The sequence below is a fragment of the Cervus elaphus genome, chromosome 7, assembly GCF_910594005.1.
Source record: "Cervus elaphus chromosome 7, mCerEla1.1, whole genome shotgun sequence".
Taxonomy (NCBI): Eukaryota; Metazoa; Chordata; class Mammalia; order Artiodactyla; family Cervidae; genus Cervus; species Cervus elaphus.
In genome coordinates this window covers 19,439,670-19,454,255 of record NC_057821.1, presented here as the reverse complement: position 1 = coordinate 19,454,255, position 14,586 = coordinate 19,439,670, and the positions used below count along the sequence as shown (strand labels likewise).

General features: G+C 35.8%; 1 protein-coding gene across 5 annotated transcripts in view; it reads left to right on the top strand.

Annotated features, from left to right (window-relative positions):
• Nucleotides 1-14,586, top strand: part of SUPT3H (SPT3 homolog, SAGA and STAGA complex component) — a 381,938-nt gene that overhangs the window by 146,119 nt on the left and 221,233 nt on the right. The gene's annotated exons all lie outside the window — the stretch shown is intronic.

Below are 14,586 nucleotides of genomic sequence, written 5' to 3'. Positions count from 1 at the left end.
AAGGGCTAAAGCAGAACAAACTGTATTGTCCAGTGATCTTTGACTCATTGCATAACCTCTCAGAGCCTTGATTTCCTCTGGGGCTTCCCAGGTGCCACTAGTGGTAAAGAATCCAACTGCCAATGCAGGAGATATGAGACCCGAGTTTGATCCCTGGGTTGGGAAGATCGCCCAGAGGAAGGCATGGCAATCCACTCCAGTACTCTTGCCTGGAGAATCCCATGGATAGACGAGCCTGGTGGGCTATAGTCCATGGGGTCGTAAAGAGTTGGACGCAACTGAAGCAGCTTAGCACGACATAGGTATAATAGTGTTGAACTTTTACAGGGTTTAGGGGAGGATTAAGTTAATGTATACATCTAAGTTTAGAATATGATATATGTTTGTTAAAAATGAAGCACTTTCCTATAAATTGCCCTGTATGAGGAAACTGAAAATATACAAATTCATGTTTTTGTGATTTTTATTTCTCTAGTTATGTATAGCCATAGGAGTATAGATTTAGCTGTTTATAGGTGAATCAAGGGCAGTGGTAAAGGACCGCCTGCCAATGCAGGAGATGCAAGAGATGCTGGTTCAGTCTCTGGGTCCAGAAGATCTCCTGTCCATGGGGATTCTCCAGGCAAGAATACTGGAGTGGGTTGCCATGCCCTCCTCCAGGGGATCTTCCCAACCCAGGGATCGAACCCAGGTTTCCCTCATTGTAGGCGGATTATTGCTTAATTTTCTCTATAATGATAAATTTCTTCATTAAAATAGCCTATCTTTCTGTTAGCTAACTGACATTATTTATTTCATCTTCTTTTGTCCTTTACTTCCATGGTCTTGGTTGAGCCTTAATCTTTCATCTGTAGTGTTATCGTAATGGAATTGGATTCTTTTGTCTTCTGCCTCTTGCCCTGTCCCTGGTACTGAGCTGTACTTCTTCCTACATTGCCCCAATTCATCCATCGTCCATATAGCTGACAAAGCAACAAAATGATCAGACCACTGCTTTGCTCAGAATTCTCTCCTCACCTTCAAGCCATCTCCCCCTGTGAACCATGTACTGCAGAAATCCTGGACAATCTAGTTCTTGGCCTGTTTTGTTGGAAGTTCTGGAGTGTATGTGTCTGTTCCATTCCCATCCAATCTTATGTATATCCCTCATACAGCAATTAAATTGTATAATTATTTTCCAATTTATGGCCTCATAGAAGTCTAACTAAGCCTTTTGTTTTCAGAGATTTTGATTTTTTGTTATCTCTTGGATCTAGCACATACTAGATGTTTGATAAGTATTAGGGAATTAAAATGAAGGAAAGAGGTAACAAACATGTAGCCAAATGTAAATTAAGATTTTAAAACTTGAACACCTGGGTTCCTTGTCAGTAAGTAACTCACTTCAGCGTTTATCTTTCATTGTCTAACTTAACTTCTGATTCCTTTATTTTCTACAACCAGGGCAAAGTCTTTTAAATATTCTAGCAGTATAATGTAGTGGTTCAGTTCAGTTCAGTTCAGTTCAGTCACTCAGTCGTGTCCGACTCTTTGCGACCGCATGAATCACAGCACGCCAGGCCTCCCTGTCCATCACCAACTCCCAGAGTCCACCCAAACCCATGTCCATTGAGTCAGTGATGCCATCCAACCATCTCATCCTCTGTCATCCCCTTCTCCTCCTGCCTTCAATCTTTCCCAGCATCAGGGTCTTTTCAAATGAGTCAGCTGTTCACATCAGGTTGATTTCTCATAGCTGGATAACACTCCTTTGTGATATATATACTATATCTTTATTCATTCAACCATTGATAGACAGTGTGTTTTCATATCTGGCTATTGTGAATAATAAAGAGTAAACATGGGGGTACAGCTGTCTCTTCAAGATCCTGTTTTCATTTCCTTTGGATATATATCCAAACACGAGATTAACGGGTCATATGCTGGTTCTGTTTTTGATTTTGGAGGAATCTTTATACTATATTCCACAGTGGCGGCACCAATTTACATTCTCACCAATAGTGTACTAGGATTCTTTTTTCTCTATACTTTTGCCAACACTTTTTATATCTTGTCTGCTTGATGATGCCATTCTAACAGATGTGAGGTGATATCTCATTATGGCTTTGATTTGCATTCTTTGATCATTACTAATATTAAGCATCTTGGTGTGTACCTGTTGGCTGTGTGTCTTCTCTGGGGCCAAATATTTATTAAGTTTCTTTGTTCTTTATAAAAATCATCATGGGTTTTTGTTTTTTTTTTTTTAAATAAACCATTTTAATGAATATCAAAGTATCAGTCCAAGTCTAAATTATAATAGCTAATAGACACTTGCTGAATTATAAATTTATTTTGCATATACACAAACACGTAATGTACATTTTCACCAATAAGCACAGATATCCACAAATTAGCCTTTTGTCATCCATGTTTTTACAAGGCTTTTATTTTTATTTTATTATTTTTTTATTTTTTTATTTTTATTTTTTTTTATTTTTATTTTTTTTTTATTCTTTGAATCAGCCATGGATTTACATGTATTCCCAATCCCGATCCCCACTCCCACCTCCCTCTCCACCCGATTCCTCTGGGTCTTCCCAGTGCACCAGGCCGGAGCACTTGTCTCATGCATCCCACCTGGGCTGGTGATCTGTTTCACCATAGATAGTATACATGCTGTTCTTTTGAAATATCCCACCCTCACCTTCTCCCACAGAGTTCAAAAGTCTGTTCTGTATTTCTGTGTCTCTTTTTCTGTTTTGCATATAGGGTTATCGTTATCACCTTTCTAAATTCCATATATATGTGTTAGTATGCTGTAATGTTCTTTATCTTTCTGGCTTACTTCACTCTGTATAATGGGCTCCAGCTTCATCCATCTCATTAGGACTGGTTCAAATGAATTCTTTTTAATGGCTGAGTAATATTCCATGGTATATATGTACCACAGCTTCCTTATCCATTCATCTGCTGATGGGCATCTAGGTTGCTTCCATGTCCTGGCTATTATAAACAGTGCTGCGATGAACATTGGGGTGCACGTGTCTCTTTCAGATCTGGTTTCCTCAGTGTGTATGCCCAGAAGTGGGATTGCTGGGTCATATGGCAGTTCTATTTCCAGTTTTTTAAGGAATCTCCACACTGTTTTCCATAGCGGCTGTACTAGTTTGCATTCCCACCAACAGTGTAAGAGGGTTCCCTTTTCTCCACACCCTCTCCAGCATTTATTGCTTGTAGACTTTTGGATAGCAGCCATCCTGACTGGTGTGTAATGGTACCTCATTGTGGTTTTGATTTGCATTTCTCTAATTATGAGTGATGTTGAGCATCTTTTCATGTGTTTGTTAGCCATCTGTATGTCTTCTTTGGAGAAATGTCTGTTTAGTTCTTTGGCCCATTTTTTGATTGGGTCATTTATTTTTCTGGAATTGAGCTTCAGGAGTTGCTTGTATATTTTTGAGATTAATCCTTTGTCTGTTTCTTCATTTGCTATTATTTTCTCCCAATCTGAGGGCTGTCTTTTCACCTTACTTATAGTTTCCTTTGTAGTGCAAAAGCTTTTAAGTTTCATTAGGTCCCATTTGTTTATTTTTGCTTTTATTTCCAATATTCTGGGAGGTGGGTCATAGAGGATCTTGCTGTGATTTATGTCGGAGAGTGTTTTGCCTATGTTCTCCTCTAGGAGTTTTATAGTTTCTGGTCTTACATTTAGATCTTTAATCCATTTTGAGTTTATTTTTGTGTATGGTGTTAGAAAGTGTTCTAGTTTCATTCTTTTACAAGTGTTTGACCAGTTTTCCCAGCACCACTTGTTAAAGAGGTTGTCTTTTTTCCATTGTATATCCTTGCCTCCTTTGTCAAAGATAAGGTGTCCATAGGTTCGTGGATTTATCTCTGGGCTTTCTATTCTGTTCCATTGATCTATATTTCTGTCTTTGTGCCAGTACCATACTGTCTTGATGACTGTGGCTTTGTAGTAGAGTCTGAAGTCAGGCAGGTTGATTCCTCCAGTTCCATTCTTCTTTCTCAAGATTACTTTGGCTATTCGAGGTTTTTTGTATTTCCATACAAATTGTGAAATTATTTGTTCTAGTTCTGTGAAAAATACCGTTGGTAGCTTGATAGGGATTGCATTGAATCTATAGACTGCTTTGGGTAGAATAGCCATTTTGACAATATTGATTCTCCCAATCCATGAACACGGTATGTTTCTCCATCTGTTTGTGTCCTCTTTGATTTCTTTCATCAGTGTTTTATAGTTTTCTATGTATAGGTCTTTTGTTTCTTTAGGTAGGTATACTCCTAAGTATTTTATTCTTTTTGTTGCAATGGTGAATGGTATTGTTTCCTTAATTTCTCTTTCTGTTTTTTCATTGTTAGTATATAGGAATGCAAGGGATTTCTGTGTGTTAATTTTATATCCTGCAACTTTACTATATTCATTGATTAGCTCTAGTAATTTTCTGGTAGAGTCTTTAGGGTTTTCTATATAGAGGATCATGTCATCTGCAAACAGTGAGAGTTTTACTTCTTCTTTTCCTATCTGGATTCCTTTTACTTCTTTTTCTGCTCTGATTGCTGTGGCCAGAACTTCCAACACTATGTTGAATAGTAGTGGTGAGAGTGGGCACCCTTGTCTTGTTCCTGATTTCAGGGGAAATGCCTTCAATTTTTCACCATTGAGGGTGATGCTTGCTGTGGGTTTGTCATATATAGCTTTTATTATGTTGAGGTATGTTCCTTCTATTCCTGCTTTTTGGAGAGTTTTAATCATAAATGAGTGTTGAATTTTGTCAAAGGCTTTCTCTGCATCTATTGAGATAATCATATGGTTTTTATCTTTCAATTTGTTAATGTGGTGTATTACATTGATTGATTTACGGATATTAAAGAATCCTTGCATTCCTGGGATAAAGCCCACTTGGTCATGGTGTATGATTTTTTTAATATGTTGTTGGATTCTGTTTGCTAGAATTTTGTTAAGGATTTTTGCATCTATATTCATCAGTGATATTGGCCTGTAGTTTTCTTTTTTTGTGGCATCTTTGTCTGGTTTTGGAATTAGGGTGATGGTGGCCTCATAGAATGAGTTTGGAAGTTTACCTTCTTCTGCAATTTTCTGGAAGAGTACACATTCTATATATCAGTATATCTGGATATTAACCCCTTATGTGATAAATGATTTGTAACTATTTTCTTTCATTCTGTAGGTTTCCTTTTCACTTTTTTACTTTTATTATTTCTTATAAGGCAGATTTGGTAGCAACACATTCTCTCAGTTTTTGTTTATCTGAAGATTTATCTATGAAAAATGGTTTTACTGGCTATAGAAATCTTGATTGATGATTTTTTTTCTTTTAGAACGTTAAACATGTCATTCCATTGCTTCTCGGCATCATTTTTTGTTTGTTTTTAATGAGAAATCAGCTCTTAATATCATATGGAACTAGTCATTTCTATTTTGGTACTTTTAAGATTTTCTCTGTCTTTGACATATAAAATGTATAGCTATGAATCTCTGGGTTTATCCTGTGTGGAGTTTGTTGAGATTGGTTCTATTGGTTAATGTTTTTCATCAAATTTGGTTTTCAGCCATTATTTCTTTAAATATTTTTGTTTTCTTTTTCTCTAACAACTTCTGGTACTCTTTTTAATACTTAAAGTAGTATACTTTATGTTCTCAGGTTTTGTTAATTTTTTTATCAATCATTGTTTCCTTTGTTTTTCAGAATGGGTACTTTCTGTAGGTCTAGTTCAAAGTCACTGATTTTTTTCTTTTGAATGCTCAGATCTGCTGTTGAATCCTTCCAGTCTATTCTTCGTTTCAGTTATTATACTCATCAGCACCAGAAATTCCATTGTTTATTAAGTAATATTTTTTTATAATTTCTATTTAGTAAATCATTGTTGTCATACTTTCCTTTATTTCTTTAAACATGGTGACAGTGCTTAGTTCTATACATGTATTTAAAATAGGTGCTTTGAAATCTTTATCTCTTAAGCCCAACATTTAGAGGTAGCGTCAGTTGATTTTTTTTTTTTTTCCCTGAGTCAGTAGGTTATACTTCCTTGTTTCTTTGTGTGCCTTATAATTTCTTTTTGTTGAATTCTGGACATTTTAGATAATATTTCATAGCAGTTTTAGAACCTGGGTTTTCTCCTGAGATTTGTTGTTCTTTGCTTGTGTATTTGGTAATTATTTAGACTGAATCTCCACCCAAACTGTGTGGCCACTGATCTCTCTGTTTAACTTTTTTTTTTTTCTCCAACTCTCTTTAATTTTAAGCCTGGCTTCCTAAACGTTTTCCTCCGTTTCTACTTAGCTGCTTCTTCACTCAGCTCCTGGTCAGAAATTGTACTCAAATAGTTTGAGCTAGTAAGGCTTCCCCTGTCTAGTTTTGGATCTTTGTGCAGTTTGGAGGGTATGTTCAGTGTTCGTGCTGTTTTTAAGTTTCTCCTGGCTTTGGTATTCTGCTGGGTTCTTTTGTCTCCTCTGTGTCTTAGCTCAGGTTCTGTTTACTGAAGGTGTGTGAGTGGCTTACCCCTTCCCACTCTCTGCTCTACATATATCGACCTCATCAGTGCAGGATACTTGTTGCTCTCATCAAGCTGTCTCACCTCCCAAACCTACCTATTAAATTCCTGGCTTGCCTGCCAGTCTGTTGATTGATTACCTGAAAAACAACAATACTTCAGACTAGGGGAGAGTGGCCTTCGTGTGCCACTAAGATCACCATTTTCACTAACAATGTTGTAGATCAAGTGAGATCCTCTTCAATAGCAGCAGCTGAATTTCCAATTACTTACCTTGTTTTGCCCTAGTTGAACTACTGCATATAGAGAGCTGAGAGTTTCTCAGAAGACTCAGGAAGATCACCTTGTGCTTTTCTTATGCTTTTCTTACTCATTAGTGCAGTGATTTTTATGAACAGCCACATCTCAATCTGTTGTAAGCTTGTGGTTTTTTCTGAATGCTGAAATGGTTTTGACACTTATGTTAAGCTGTATAGTTTGGGGGAGATGGCAGAAGACTTGTTGCTCTCATATCATGCAGGAGTGAATCCCCATTAGCATTTTAACTAAGTATGTGGTGCAGTTCATTTTCAGACTTAAAATGATTCAAATATGATAGGTAATCAGAAATTCAGGTTTGTGTGGCTTTCCTCTCCTGCTCTCCAAATATTCTATATTGGAAGGAAAATTTCCACTAGGGAAGGGAAAGACTATTAATTTACATTTCAAAACACTTTTTGAAGTTAGGACTTCAGGAGACTATCTGGGTTGAGGATCTGAGCAAGTTATATGGAGTATTAGTAAGAAAAAAAGGAATTTATTTCAAATCATTTGTTCCTCAAGTTTAGAACTTCTGCACTGCCTCCTCAACCTAAGCGAGTCTTGCAGCCTGAGCAGTGAAGTAGAATGGGGCTGAAAGTAAGCAGATGAAGATTATAACCACTAACTGTGTGTGTGTGTTTACTGTTAGGAGACTGCACCCCCTCACCCTTCTATTATTCATGAGACTTTTGCTTCTAAGTCTTACTTTTCTTTTTTGTAAAGAGATGATAACAGTCATAACAGTCATAACATTAATTTCTCAACTGATACGTCTCTAGGCAGTGTTGAATAATTTTGAAAAGCAAAGAAAATTCCCGTAAGAAAGGAATTGTTTCCTAAATTTACTTGTATGAATTCAGATGCATTATTTAAATTCCATCCTAAAGTTTATTTTTGTGAATTCAGATAAGTCACTCTGCATTGTTGTTCACTCGCCCTGTCATGCCCGACTCTTAGCGACTCCATGGGTTGCAGCATACCAGGCCTCTCTGTCCCTCACCATCTCCTAGAGCTTGCCCAAGTTCATGTCCATTGCATCAGTACTGCCATCCAACCATCTCATCCCCTGATGCCCTCTTCTCCTTCTGCCCTCAATCTTTCCCAGCATCAGGGACTTTTGCAATGAGTTGGCTGTTTGCATCAGGTATCAGGGTGTTCCAAAGCATAGGGTGCCAGTACATTTGGATTTGTTTTCTTTTTCCCCCATGAACAGTCACCAATGACAAATGAAATGCTAATCTGATAAGTCTTTTGTAGAATTACAGCAATTTTCAACCAACACTTTTTTCCAGATAATATAATATATAAAGTCCATTGGTCTCAGGAAAGGTCCAGTGGTCAAAGAGAAATGTAAGAAAGAAAGAAGAAAAAAAGAGAGTTCTTTTTCTGTCCTGCTCTGTTCTGTCACTTATTTCCTTCGTTGGACTTTGGAGTAGGCAATCAGGCATTAGGGTAAACATTTGAAGTAGATGAGCTCCATGGCTTTTTTCCTGCTTTTGTTCCTGTTTAGTATGGAGACAGACGTGGAGCCATTTGAAGTCATCTTTTGAAGCAATTTTGAATGGGAAAATAGAATTGAAAAAGGCCTTACTATTATCTGACAGTCTGTTTGTATATCAAAGTTAATGAGAGGTTTGCAAACAGTCTGAAGAGGCAAAACTTCCTACCTCTCAGTTTGGGCTGCTTCCATAGAATACAGAGATCCAATTTTAGAGGAGATTTGAAATTGCCAGTACCTAGGACTGGAAAATAAATCCAACATTGTTCCAACCAGCCTGAAATGTCTGGTCACTGTAATTACGATGAAATAATACTTAACTAAAGCTGTAATTTACTTGTTCTTCTCTATTTCACATTGCTTCTTGGGAATTATATTTATTCTGTATGCTTAGCTAAATTGCAATTGTTAAAAAGTAATGAGTTAAGAATGGTATTTGATTTTGTTCTTTGCCCATAGTTTTACCTTGACATTTAGATCTTCCAACAATCTGAAAATATTTTTATAAGTGATGTATGGTTACGAGCTAACTCCTTTTTTCTCCCAAGTTGCTAGTTTATTAGTACCACTAATTGAATTATCCATTCTTTCCTCATTGATTTGAGAATACATGTATTATTCTTATATATACATGGTGATATTGTTGCATTCCATTTCCTTTCATTTATTTATTCATTCATTCACTGAGCAACTAGGTCTTGAGTACCTACTGTGTATCAGGTGATATGTTGCAAAGTAGGATACCTTTGCAGTTGAGACAGGCATTCAATAAATGTAAAGTTGCCAGTGTTAGAAGTGTGGCAAAGGAGAGAGATGATTAATGCCATGAAAGGTTACTACAAAACTTTTACCTATTTCTGAATGTTACACTGTTTTAAGTATACTGTATTTTGATATAAGATAGTCCCTTCCTCATTAATCTATTTCAAATTCTCTTAGGGTGGTTTTATGCATTTTACTTCCTTTTGAAATTATATTGAATTTATGGATTAGCTTTGTGAAAATCAACATCTTTATAATAAATAGCCTTTATATCTGAAAGTATATGTTTTGCATTCCTCCTATTGTCCTGTATATGTATCTTTAATTTGTTACTATGGTAAAATCCATATAACATAAAGTTTGCCATTTTAGCCATTTTTAAGTATGCAGTTCAGTGATATTAAATACATTCACATTATTGTGTAACCATCACCACCATCTACCCACATGACTCTCTTCATTTTGTAAAACTGTAACTCTGTACCCAAAGAGTGACAGCTCCATTCTCCCCTCCCCCGACCCTGCTACCTACCATTATACTTTCTGTGTTTATGATGATTTTGACTACTGAGTTGTTCATAAAAATATTTGTAGTATTTGTCTTTTTTACATCTGGCTTATTTCATTAGCATAATGTCCTTAAAGTTAATTCATGTTAGCATACTATAGAATTTCCCTGCTTTTTTTAAAAGTTGAATAACATTCCATTTTATGTACATACCATATTTCACTTATCCATTCATTTGTAGATGGACAGTTGGTTTGTTTCCATATTTCAGCTAGTGTGGATGATGCTTTTATGAACACAGGCATACAAATGTCTATTTGAGACCCTGCTTTCAGTTCTTTTGGGATTATACCCAGAAGTGGAATTACTCAATTATGTAATAATTCTGTTTTTAATTTTTTGAGGACACAATACAGTTTTCCATAGTGGCTCTACCATTTTACATATCTGTCAATGGTGTACATTGTTTTAAGTCTTATGTTTAAGTTCTTGATCCATTTTTAAGTTAATTTTTTTGTATATGGTTTAAGGATGTGCCTTTATGCCTTACCATATGAATATCCAGCTTTTCCAGTATCGTTTGTTGAAAGACTGCTGTTTCCCCATAGAGTGGTCTTGATACCTTTATTGAATTTACTGTATATGTGAGGATTTATTTCTGGATTGTCTAGTCTATTCCATTGGTCTGATGTGTTTTTTCCTATGCTAGTTCCACACTGCTTTGATTCCTGTAGCTTTGCAATAAGTTTTGAAATCAGGAGTCCTCCCCTTTTATTCTTTTTCAAGATTATTTTGGCTGTTTAGGGCCTCTGAAGAGTCCATACAATTTTTAGAATGGGTTTTTCTATTTCTACATAAAAACATTAGAATTTTGTAGGGATTGTATTTAAAGTAGGTCATTTTAGGTGTTATTGACATTTTAATAATACAGTAAGTAATGAGTTCCATTCCAAGAGGGTGTTCATAAGTCCAATTCGTTCCTAATTCCGACAAAGTTAGTCTAGGTACCAAACTAACATGATTGTCTATATAGTACTATACTGTAATGAGTTTATAATACTTTTCATACATAATGCATAAAAACAAAAAATAAGCATTTAAATCTTACAGTACAGCACCTTGGAAAGCACAGCAGTATGGTACAACCGCTGGCAGGCAGGCACTGGTGTTGGCAAACAGGCAAGGAGAGTTACTGACGGGGTTTCCATTGTGCAGGTCTTTAATTTGCTTGCTTAAGATAATTCCTCAGCATTCTATTCTTTTTGAGACTGTTATAAATGGAAATGATTTTATAATTTCCTTTTCAGATTATTTTTCTTTATGTATAGGAATGCCCTTGTGGCTCAGATGGTAAAGAATCTGCCTACAATTTAGGAGACCCAGGTTTGATCCCTGAGTCAGGAAGATCCCCCTGAGAAGTAAATGACTACCCCCTCCAGTATTCTCACCTGAAGAATTCAGTGGAGAGAGGAGCCTGGCGGGCTACACTCAGTGGGGTCAGAAAGAGTCAGACATGACCAAGCAGCCAACACACACACACACGCACACACATACACACACACGGAAATGCACCTGATTTTTGTCTTGTTACTTCACACACACACACACACACACACAGAAATGCACCTGATTTTTGTACACTGACTTTGTGTCTTCATTGAATTCATTTATTAGTTCTAACAGGTTCTTTTTGAAATCTTTAGTGTTTTCTACATATAAACTCATACCATTTATAAAAAGATACAGTTTTATTTCTTCCTTTCCAATTAGGATGCCTTTCTTGTCTTTTTCTTGCATAGTAGCTCTTACTAGAACTTCTAGTACTACGTTGAATAGAAAGGTGAAAGTGACATCCTTGCCTTATTCTTGGTCTTTGATTAAATGCTTTCAGTCTTTCACCATTGAGTAGATGCTTGTTGTGTGTTTTTTTCACATTGGATTTTATTATGTTGAGTGTTTTTATCCTATTAGTGAATTTTGTCAAGTACTTTTTTCTTTTTGCGTAAGTTGAGATTGTCATGTGTTTTTATTTTTCCTTTCATACTGTTGATATAGCATGTTACGTTGATTGATTTTTCTTTGTTGAACTTTATAGTATTCCGGCAATAAATCCCACTTGGTCATGATGTATATAATTCTTTATATGCTGCTGAAATCTATTTGCTTCTATTTTGGGGAGGAAGATCTTTGCAAACAATGTTCATATGGGATATTGGTCTGTAGTTTCCTTTTTTTGTAGTGTCTTTATCAGGGTAATGCTGGCCTCATAAAACAAGTTAAAAGTGTTTCTTTTTCTTTATGGAAAAGTTGTGATAAGGTTTAGTGTTAGTTCTTTATATGTTTAGTATAACTCATCAGGACTTTTCTTTGTTGGGAGATTTTTGATTAATTTTTCAATATCCTTACTAGTTACAGGTCTGTTCACATTTTCTTTTCATCATGATTTACCCTTCATAAGTTTTATGTTTTTAGGAAGTGTTTCATTTCATTTACGTTATCCAATTTATTGGCATACTATTCTTAGTATCTTCTTATAATCCTTGTTATTTCTTTGGAATTTGTAGCAGTGTCTCCACTTTTCTTTCTGATTTTAGTAATTTCAGTCCTCTCTCTCTCTCTCTTCTGAGTCTGTCTACTTTCAACGCTTTCAGTTTTCTTGATTTTCTTTTTTTTTTTTTTTTTAAGAACCAACTTTTGGTTTCATTGACTTTGTAAAAAATGTTATTCTGTTTTTGGGTATGCCGAGTCTTCATTGCTGCAGGGCTTTTTTTGGTTATGGGGGTGGATCCTATTCTCGAGTTGCGGCGCGTGGACTCCTCACTGCAGCGGCTCCTCTTGTGGAGTGGGGGCTATAGGGCACGTGGGACTCAGTAGTTGTGGCCCGCAGGCTTAGCTGCCCCACAGCTTGTGAGGTCTTCCAGGGCCAGGGATCAAACCCGCGTCTCCTGCATTGGCAAATGGAGCCGCCAGGGAACCCACCTTGTTACCTTTGCTTTTGTATTCTCTGTTTTATTATTTTCTGCTTTAAATTTTATTATTTCCCTCTTTCTGCTGGTTTGAGGTTTAGTTTGTCCTTTTTCTAGTTACTGAAGTTGTAAAGGGAGGCTATTGATTTGAGATCTTTCTTGCTTTTAGTATAGGCATTTATAGCTATAAATTTACCTTTTAGCATTGTTTTTGATGCCTACTCCATTAGCCTGATACCCAAACCAACATATGTTAAGAAAACTGGAAATCACTCTCTCTCCTGAACGTGAGATGCAAAGATTATTAGGTAAATGTCAGCAGATCTAATCCAGCAATATACATGTAAAGACTATAAAGAATTTATCCGAACAATGCATATTTGTTGCAACATTAAGAAAATATATTGATATATTTCTCTATATTAATACTACATGTGGTAAAAACCATAATCATTTTAATAGATATAAGAAAAAAGATACTATAAATGGAAATATGCTTAAATTGATAAAGATTATCTATGAAAACTGCATGTATCATAGTTCATATATTAGAACATTTTCCGTGTAAGATCAAGAACACAGGCATGATGTTTTTCTCTTGCTACTTCTATTTGATGTAATACTGAGTGTCTTAGTGCAGGAAGGCAACTGAAGATAAAAGAAATATTCTAATTGAGAAGAAAGTAAAATTGTTTTTATTCACAAATTATATAATCTTATATATAGAAAATGCTAAAGAATGATTATAATAATAGTTTAAAGACTACTGGAAACTAAGAAAAGACTGTATTAAGATCACAGGGTATACAGTTAAGAAATGAAAATTTATATATTTTTATAATCTAGCAGTATAGAATCAGTAAATGAAATTTCTTGTTTATAATAGCCAAGATGTGGAAGCAATCTGAATGACCATTGATAGATGAATGGATAAAGACATACATACAGTTATATTAGTATTCAGTCTTAAAAATAAAGGAAATCCTTCCATTTGCAACAATACGGTTGAACCTGGAGGACATTATGCTATGTGAAATAATCCAGGCACAGAAAGACAAATACTACATTATACTACTTATATGAAGAATCTAAAACAGTTGGACTCATAGACCTAGAAAGTTGAAAGTGATTGCCAGGGACTGGCAGGAGAGAAAAACATGGAGGTATTATCAAATAGTACAAAATTTCTATTATAAAAATAATTTTTAGAGATCTACTATATAACATAGTGCCTATAGTTAATAATACTGCACTGTATGCTTAAAATTTTTCTAAAAGGATAGATCTTATTTTATGTGTTCTTGTCATCAAAAAAGTAAGAAAAAGACAGGAGGAAACTTTCAGAGATAATGTGTATGTTTATGGCATAGATTGTGGGAATGGTTTCCCTGACATGAATATATACTTATCTCTAGTTCATCGAGTTGAATGAATTAAATATGTATAGATTTTTTTAATATAAGTCATATCTCAGTAAAGTGGTTTTAAAAGCAAAGTTCAAAATGTAGCCCATTTATAATAGCATTAAGATCATACAATAGAAATAAATTCAAAATATGACAGATCTATACAGTTACAATTACAAAATATTTCTGAGCAAAAAAAAGACAAAGTAATGAAGACTTACACCCCTTCAATTTATTGTCAGTTCAGTTCAGTTCAGTCACTCAGTCATGTCTGACTCTTTGCGACCCCATGAACCGCAGCATACCAGGCCTTCCTGTCCATCACCAACTCCCGGAGATTACCCAAACCCATGTCTATCGAGTCGATGATGCCATCCAGCCATCTCATCCTCTGCTGTCCCCTTCTCCTCCTGCCCTCAATCTTTCCCAGCATCAGGGTCTTTTCCAATGAGTCAGTTCTTCATATCAGGTGGCCAAAGTATTGGAGTTTCAGCTTCAACATCAGTCCTTCCAATGAACACCCAGGACTGATCTCCTTTAGGATGGACTGGTTGGATCTCCTTGCAGTCCAAGGGACTCTCAAGAGTCTTCTCCAACACCACAGTTCAAAAGCATCAATTCTTCGGTGCT